The 8808-nt window shown below is 35.3% G+C and overlaps 1 long non-coding RNA gene and 1 pseudogene across 2 annotated transcripts in view; both read left to right on the top strand.

Moving 5' to 3' along the window:
* Positions 1-2937: 2937 nt before the first annotated feature.
* Positions 2938-8808, top strand: part of LOC116550428 — a 62150-nt gene continuing 56279 nt past the window's right edge. For both annotated transcript variants that reach the window (XR_004268398.1, XR_004268399.1), the window contains exon 1: positions 2938-3320. This is a non-coding gene — a long non-coding RNA (uncharacterized LOC116550428). The remainder of the gene's footprint in view (positions 3321-8808) is intronic.
* Positions 4471-6369, top strand: LOC116550427 (annotated as a pseudogene).

Here is an 8808-nt window from a genome sequence, read left to right as displayed (position 1 = left end):
AAAAAAAAAAAAAAAAAAATACAGAAGTAAGTTTTCAGTTCAACTGGTATTTGCTTACTGGCTAGAAATCCTGAATTAAAGTTTGCCTTTTTACAATCTCCAATTTTTATATATACCAAATTATTACATTAGAGCATAGTAGGTTTGATTCTGATTTATTCACATCATTCATTCAAGCATCCACCTGCTTCAACCACTGTTATCTCCAGGGAAGTGCTGGAGTGCCCACTGTGTTTCTCTTGGACATGTTCTTGGAAGAGTGTCCTATATTTGAGAACAGATTTTTTTTTTTTTTAAATAAGACCCTGAGACAGAACACGTGATTATCAGTAGCTCTTCTTTCTTTTTTGTGGTTCACTTTCCTTGAAAGAATTCATCTAAGAGAGCTTTAAATCTCACTATTTTATTCTTATTTAACAAACACATATGGTATTTACTATGTACCATATTGTAAGTAATTTCGTGATATTAACTCATCTAATCATTATGAAAACTCTACCAGGCTGATATTCCTGTTATCTGCATTTTGCAGATGAGAAAACATAGGCAAGAGGGGGGAAATAAATTGCTACGGTGGCACTATTAAAAAATAAGAATAGTATTTGATTCTGAGCAGTGTGTCTCTCAGAGTTTGCCCTCATAAGCACTTAGCCATGCATCTTTTCATTGCGTCCAGCTTTATGTGGAAGAATCCCTGAGCAGTTTTTAGGTACACATGCCACTTTATCAAAATTCCTTAAATTCTCTGTGAAAAAGAGTTTTTAAAATTTCTTTCTGTTTAGCTAGCTGGTAGATAATATAAATCCAGGAAAAACTTAAAGATTATTGATTGGATAGGATTTATCTTTCCGAATGTAATCATGTGGATTTCTAATGTTGAGAAAGTAAATAGATTTTAAAATGAAGGGGAGTATTACAAGTCAGTTATATTTATTTTTTAAAAAATGGAATATAACTGTAATAGGTTTTTACCTAAGACTTAGTGAAATCTTAAAGAGATTAAGCCATAGTAGGAGCTCTTATGTGAGAAAGATTGACGTAGCTATGGGACACGACTATTTCTACGTACCATAACTCTTTTTAATGATAAAATAATCAAGGCAATGGAGCTTCAAAAATGTAAGCTGCAGGTGATGAGGAAGAATGGCAGAGGACAAAACAATTAAAGAAAGGGAGAGAATTACATAGCATGAGAGCATTGATCTACATCTGCTCATTTACCTTATAACCTAATGTCTATTATAATGTTGCCTTATCCATTTTTCTTTCTGTAAAGAAGTCCTTGAGGCTGGGTAATTTATAAAGGAAAGACCCTTATTTGGCTCATGGTGTTTCTGCAGGCTGTAGAGAAAGCATGGTGCCAACATTTGCTTTGGATGAGGGTGTCAGGAAGCTTTCACTCATGGAGAAAGGCAATGAGGTTTCAGCATCATGTGCACATCACATGGTGAGAGAGGAAGGGGATTGGGAGTGAGTCAGGCTCTTTCAAACAACCAGCTCTTGCAGAAACTAAGAGAGTAAGGGCTCACTCATTACCGTCCACACACCACTCAGGAATATGCCCTCATGACCCGAACACTTCCCATTAGGCCTTGCCTACAGCACTGGGGATCAAATTTCAACATGAGACTTGGCAGGGCCAAATAAACCGTATTCAAACTGTAGCAGATGTTTTGCAAATAGTAGAAATTCAATGAATATTTCTTGAAAGGGTTCTTAAAGCCATGAGAAAATAAAGGAATATAAAACAAAGAGGAGAAAGGAGAAGTGAAATATAGAATGTAAATGTAGAGAGATAAAGAGGGGATAATAAGCAGCTACACTGACAGGCTATTACGTATCTGTAAGGAACTTTATCGCCTCATCTACTCATCACTACCACAGCCTTACTGGGTAAGATGCTATTACCACCATATCATTATCTGTAAGGGTGAGAGCAGCAATCCCCTTGCAGATGTTTGCCTTCAGAGTCAGCGCTTTTGCCCACTGTGCTAGATCACCTCAGAGGAGACAAAAGAGCCTAGAAGGCAACAACATGAACACAAGGAATCAAATAATGACACCTGTTTTAGATTTTATTATTGTGCTAGTTACAAATTACTAGTAGCAAATTGCTCCAAAGTTCTCAGCTTAAAGCAACAAACATTTGTTATCTCACAAAAATCCGTAAATTAGGAATCTAAGTGTGGTTCAGCTAGGTGCTTCTGGTTCAGTCTCAAGTGAAGTTGCAGTTATGATCAAACTGTATTCTTAAAAATATAGGTCCAAAACACATTGATAAATGGTTGATAATTGTGTGCACCCAGCTTTACAACTTCAGTCAGCTAAAAAGCTGCTACAGACAACCTACGTCTTTTGATGAGATCAGTCAAAATCTGTGATCATCTCCACCCTATATGCAGTCACCCAAAGGGTTGAGATCTTGAGAAATTTTACCTTTCATATACCGTCATATTTGGAAGAAGTTTCAATGTTTTTATGTACACACAATGCTTGTGCATAGTCAACACTGTGATAGTGCACTTTCATGGAGTCAAAATTTGCAAAAAATACGTAAAACAAATTAGAACTCTAAAATTATACAATTTATACCTCCAATATTGAAAACGTTGGAAATGATGTGAAGATGAAATACATAGCACAGGGAATTGTAAAAATAATGTTGTCAATTTAAAATAGTGGGGGAAAACCTGAAAAGTGAAAAAAAAATCTGACATGAAAAAGTATGTAAAAGGCATAGCTTATGGGCAGTTGCAAGGAGGTCATCCAAAAGAGCTCCCAACTTTCGCAATCATTAACTGTATTTTGAAGTCTTTCATGGCAGTAAATAACTGCTTTTTTTTTTCTTTGGGGCATGGCTCTCCTTGGAGAATATGTTTACATTAATTTTCTACATGGCATTACTTTCATTGAATCTCATCTATGATTTAATCTACATCATCACTAATATTTCCTCTTAATTTTTCCCATTTTCTGTGCCATGCTTCAGTGTTTCTTTGGGTATGCTGAAATGTATTCCACATGTACTCATATACGGACCACAAATTTGGCAGAAGCAATGCTGATGATTAAACAGCAACATGATTGTATAAGTGTCTTCTTATCCTACCATGTGCATAATTATTTTCTAACCAGTTAGTAACTTCACTGTCTTCTTCAGGCAAATGCAGCTTGAATTCGTTAAAAGCTCCTGGAATTTGATTGGCTGGAAGAAATGCCAATGCAAATGCATTTTGGTACTGAAACTTTTATCATGCCATATTGCATGACCAATCCACAAGTGTAATTTTCTGCCAAATACAAATAAAGACAATCACAAGGTAAATTTCCACTTAATTTGATGCAACTAACACAAACAACTATCCAGCATTTAACTGAAAATGCACTAATCCTTTTCCCAGAGTTTTGCTTTTAGGATTTTAATATTTGGGATCTTTAATCTTTTGGGATTGTGATTTTCAGGACTGTGGACATGAGGAATTTTAGTTTAGGAATTTTGATTTTCAGGAATTTTAATCTTTTGCAATTTCAACATTCAGGATTATGGCATTTGGGATTGTGTCTTTTGAGATTATGATAGGTACCACTTTTCCTAGTCAATTCCTGAAAGTGACATTCAATCACTTTTGCATATTTCATTTGTTAGACTGAGTTAATAGGCCCATCCCACAGCCAAAAGAAAGGGATGCCAGGAGGGGGAGGACTTAGGGGCCACATTAGGGTTTGCCTACCTCAGTTGTGATGGACTTATTAGATACTGTTTAATTTGCTTGAATAATGTTTCTGGTAGTTTCGGCATTCTAATATAGAAGATGTGGAATTGAAGAAGTTGGTGTTTATTAAATTCAACTTCATTACTTTTAAAATTAAATTGTCTGAGAAGTATTCCATGTTCTCTGTGGTGTCATTTTAAAATTTTGTCACAATGAAAAAATGCAAGAATTTGTGAAGATAGCTCAAGATTAAAAATAAGATGAAAAATTACAAAACTTAGATGTACTATTCTATCAGGTTGACAGGTTCAAAAGGCAAAATTTTTCTCTCTCTTTTAGTTAGTACAGTGGCATCTTGCACCAAATAATTTACTGAACCATTTTTGCAAAAAAATGAATAGCAACAAATCAAATCAATACTGGAAACATAGTCACATTTCATGGTAGCTTGTGGAGAAAACGAAATGGAATAAAATAATTATTGATTCATTTTGACAGATACAATAGTAATATCTAACTCATGTTCACGTAGGATGAGTCACATAGTTTGACATTTGAGTAAAGTGTGATATCATTCATTTTAGGGGATTATTGATCAATAATTATTATTTGAGTCCTTGCTGTATGTAAGACATTGTGGAAATATAAAGAAGTGGGAATTTTCATGGGTTGCAGGTCTTTTATTCATACACTTATTCATCAGTATGTGCACAGAGAGCCTACTATTTGCACAGGATGACTGCTGGAGTAATAGTAACAGGAAAAAAGAGAAAACATTTGTCAGTCTGATTCCTTCTTTCAAGGATATCATGCTCTCAGATTTCAATCTGAGCCTATGTATGTTTAATAGCTCAATTAGAGCTCTTAGTTTTTAGTGCAATTTTAGTAGACTCATGCTAAGTTATCTATTAAACTTTTAAAAATTCATCATTATGCTGAGCTCCTGTCACCTTTCCCTTGGAAGATGCCTACTCAGTTTTACTCTCAGTTTACAAATCATTTCAGCTGAAGAGTATTCTCTGATTACTTCAGGCTGGGTTTCTTGCCCTTTGTGCTCTTCTAGCCATGTAGACCACTATTCTCCCATTGTACAGTGCCTCCCTTTAAAAACAAAAACAAACTATATACCCCATTCAAGGGTAAGCTGCCTGACATCAGAGACCTGTTCATTTTGTTGTTATTACATCCCCATCTGTTTAATATTTATTTAGTCCCTGTTATATACCAGGCACATCTTGAGGCTCTGGTAACATGCCAGTGAAGCTTATGTTCAGTGGAAAGAGACTGACAATAGATAAATACACTTGTACTCACTCAGATACTACTAAGTGCTATGAACACAAAGAAGGGCAAGATGATGAAGCAAGTAGATTGGTTGGAAGGCAAGGTTCTTTTAGACAAAGTCCTCTTTGAAGTGGTGATATTTGAGCTGAGAACTAGAGGAACTGAGGGAAGAAGACACAGGGGCAGCCTGTTCCTGGGAAAGTAGATAGTGAGTGCAAAGGCTCTAAGCTGGAGTTTGTTTCATGTAGTGAAGAAGCAACAAGGTAGCCTTTGAGGTTGGAGAGTAGTGGTGGTGGGCGTGTGAAGTAGAGGATTAAGAGATAAGATAAGGAAGATTTCCAGGAGTCAGATCACAGAGTATTTTGCAGATCGGTGTACTGCTAGCACCTAGCACACACAACTGGTGTTTAATGAGCATATGTCGAATATTGTTAGATTCGATTTGAAGTATAAAATCAATATTGCCTATTGTATATTATTAGTATTATCACTAATGAAATACTTTGATAAGTAGATCAACATGTTATAATCACCTACAGATTTTTTTTTTAAAGGTCACGTGGCAGACACATGACATCCGAATCTCTGGATGGCATCTGTGTTTTTATTAGAGTTTTCAGGTGATTTCAGACAAGTATGAAAATCACTGAGTTAGATTAATATTTCTCAAAGTGTGGTCACCAACTTGCAGCATTGGAGGTAATTAGAAATACTCATTCTTGACCTCATATCTATTGAATCAGAAACTCTGGGAGTAAAACTAAGATATCTGTATTTTGTTGCCCAGAACATTCGAGTGTGTGCTAAAATTGGAGGATCACTGTCTTAAAAGTATGAGCCCCTTTCACAGGAGGCCTACACGCTGCCGCTTGTGCTGCCGCCATGTCTCTAGTGATCCCTGAAAAGTTCCAGTATATTTTGCGAGTACTCAACACCAGCCTCGATGGGCGGTGGAAAATAGCCTTTGCCATCACTGCCATTAGTGTGTGGGCAGAAGACATGCTCATGTGGTGTTGAGGAAAGCAGACACTGACCTCACCAAGAGGACGGGAGAACTCACTGAGGATGAGGTGGAATGTGTGATCACCATTATGTAGAATCCACACCAGTACAAGATCCCAGACTGGTTTCTGAACAGACAGAAGGATGGAAAGGATGGAAAATACAGCCAGGTCTTAGCCAATAGTCTGGACAATAAGCTCTATGAAGAACTGGAGCGAATGAAGAAGATTCGAGCCCATAGAGGGCTGTGTCACTTCTGTGGCCTTCATGTCTGAGGCCAGCACACCAAGACCACTGGCCGCCGTGGCTGCACCATGGGTGTTTCCAAGAACAAATAAGTCTGTAGGCCTTGTCTGTTAATAAATAGTTTATACACCAAAAAAAAAAAAAAAAAAATTATGAGCCCACATGTAGACAAAATAGGTGATAAACTTTGTGATGTTAATTGTAGAAGTCCATGTTTCTATAATATGTGTATAGTAGCAAAAATGTCTAAAATTAGCATCTGAGAATTGTTTCTTTGCATTAAAACACTCCCTCTCTTATAGTCTTTTGTTTAGCTAAAACTTTCCTGTAAGTAAAATATTGAGCCATTGTTAGTAGTACTTTAATATAAATGTGTTGACTGGAATAATTTCACTGACTGAGGATGGACCACATTGAATATTAACAATGGTTTAAGTCAAAAAGATTTCTAGAGAATAAGAAGATGAAATGAAAGCATAATTTTCCTTTAGTCTCAAAATCATTGGTATTTAATAAAATTCCAATTAATAATCATTAGCACTTGATAAAATTGAAAACTGATAAGATTTAAAAAAAATCTGACTATATTTTTTCATATTTTGGTGGGCATATTTTCAAAAATGTATTTACTTCTAAGTTAATTGTGCACCTGATTCTACATTTGCCATGTCTGTAAATGACAATTTTGACATTTGCAAGTCTAAAATAAAGTCAATATTTTAAATAATTTAAAAAGGGAAAATTTCTCCAAATGCTTTTCTTTTTCTTTAAGAAATCAGTCTTGCTGTTTAGGTTTCTATCTGACATCACTCTTCAAAAGATTTCCACATGGAAAACCTTATCACCATTTACCCTCCTAGAGAAAGTTACATTTTCTTTCACAAAACCTGAATATTAATATGTACATTGCAGTTTATTTTTCCTTTCCCCTTATCTGGGAATAATAATGAATGAGATAAAGTGAGTTATATATATAGCTCAGGGGCACTGCTGCAAGGCTGACTTAGAGCAATATGATAATTCTAGTTTTAGCCTTCTTATCAATGCAGCAGGTTCATTCAGGTTTAAGAATGAACTGTGAAAGTCTTTTGTTGTCTTGCTACACAAGTTTTCTGTTATATAGAAAACTCAGCTTTTTTTTCATGGTTTGTGGCTTAACCAGAGGCGATACCCAATATTGTCTGCAAAGTACAAGCAATATAGAGTTGAAGCACTTGAATAATATTAGTATCTTGGCTGAGAAAGGAGAAAACATAATCTATAAAAATAAGGATAATACAATTTGAAAAGGGAACTTTCACATGCCATAGGATTTCAGTCAGCTTGCTGACAAAGGACTTCAGAAATAAGGAGAGCTTGAGATGGAGAAAATGTAAATGCACAGTGTGTCTTGATATCTCCAGTTTGTGTCTTCATATGTTGCTGTATATTTGACTGATCAAAGTCTTGCTCAGATTTGCAAGCAAGCATCAAACAATCTGTAGAATTTTTAAATGAATGATTCCCTCTATGTCACTCAACCAACCAAATATGCGTTCTTAATTTTTCATTATACATATATTTTTTCAAGATAAATCCACACCCTTGCTGAAGAGGTGAACATAACCTTTGCAATATTTTATTGTCCTCCTGGGAACCTTTCTTCTGACAAAACAATGTTTTCTTAAATGTCAAATTTCTCCCATCTACTATTTTCGCATCAGAAGCCAACTTCAGAAAAACTAGAAAGTCTTTTTTCCCCCTTTTTCCTTTCAATCCAAATAAAATAGTGCCATTGAATATAGCACTACATACTTTGCAGTCAAATCTGAATTCTCCAACTCGAAGTGGCATGAAACTGTCAAGTGTCTTTTCTCCTTTGCATATTTAAATGCCTTTTAAAATTATACGTTGCTACTCCCTGGCATTTATTAAAAACCATCAGTGCCCTAGTACTCTTTGTTACTGGATCACAACAGACAGTGTGAATATGCCCATTTGCTAATGACTCCCCACAAAGCTCATGCATGGCATCTAAAAAGCTAATAAAAAAGTAATTGATATCTAATAAAAATAAAATTATTGTATAATTGATTAGAATTACAGAGTTAATGAATTGGTGAAACAACCATATTAAATCATAATTTAAAATTACATATTGGCTTTCTATGAAGGATCAGATACATATGCTCTCAGAAATGGAACACATAAAATATAGGCATGATATGTCTATGTACAAACTTTTCTTCTTACTATTATTCTTTCATATACATTTTGAATAAAGTGTATCAGGTCTTAAGGTCTGTCATGTATTATCGAGCTATTTACTAATCATTTCTTGATTCAACAAGTGCTTAGAGAAGGCAGGGTTCTAGCTGTGCATATAGATAAAGTCTGTACATACAGATAAAGTAGTTCTGCTCAGGGACCCTATTTTCTTGTGGGTGTGCTAGAAAGTAACCAAGCAAATAAACAAGATAATAAGAGGTTCTTAAGTGGTAGGTAGAAAACAACAGGATAATGAATTGGAGATTGCTTGTGGATGATACTTTAAATAAGTAGATGCATGTATGTCTGCTAAATG

The sequence above is a fragment of the Sapajus apella genome, unplaced genomic scaffold (genome assembly GCF_009761245.1).
Source record: "Sapajus apella isolate SASKATOON/1434 unplaced genomic scaffold, GSC_monkey_1.0 scaffold7, whole genome shotgun sequence".
In the NCBI taxonomy this organism is placed as follows: Eukaryota; Metazoa; Chordata; class Mammalia; order Primates; family Cebidae; genus Sapajus; species Sapajus apella.
This window is presented reverse-complemented; position numbering and strand designations above follow the sequence as displayed.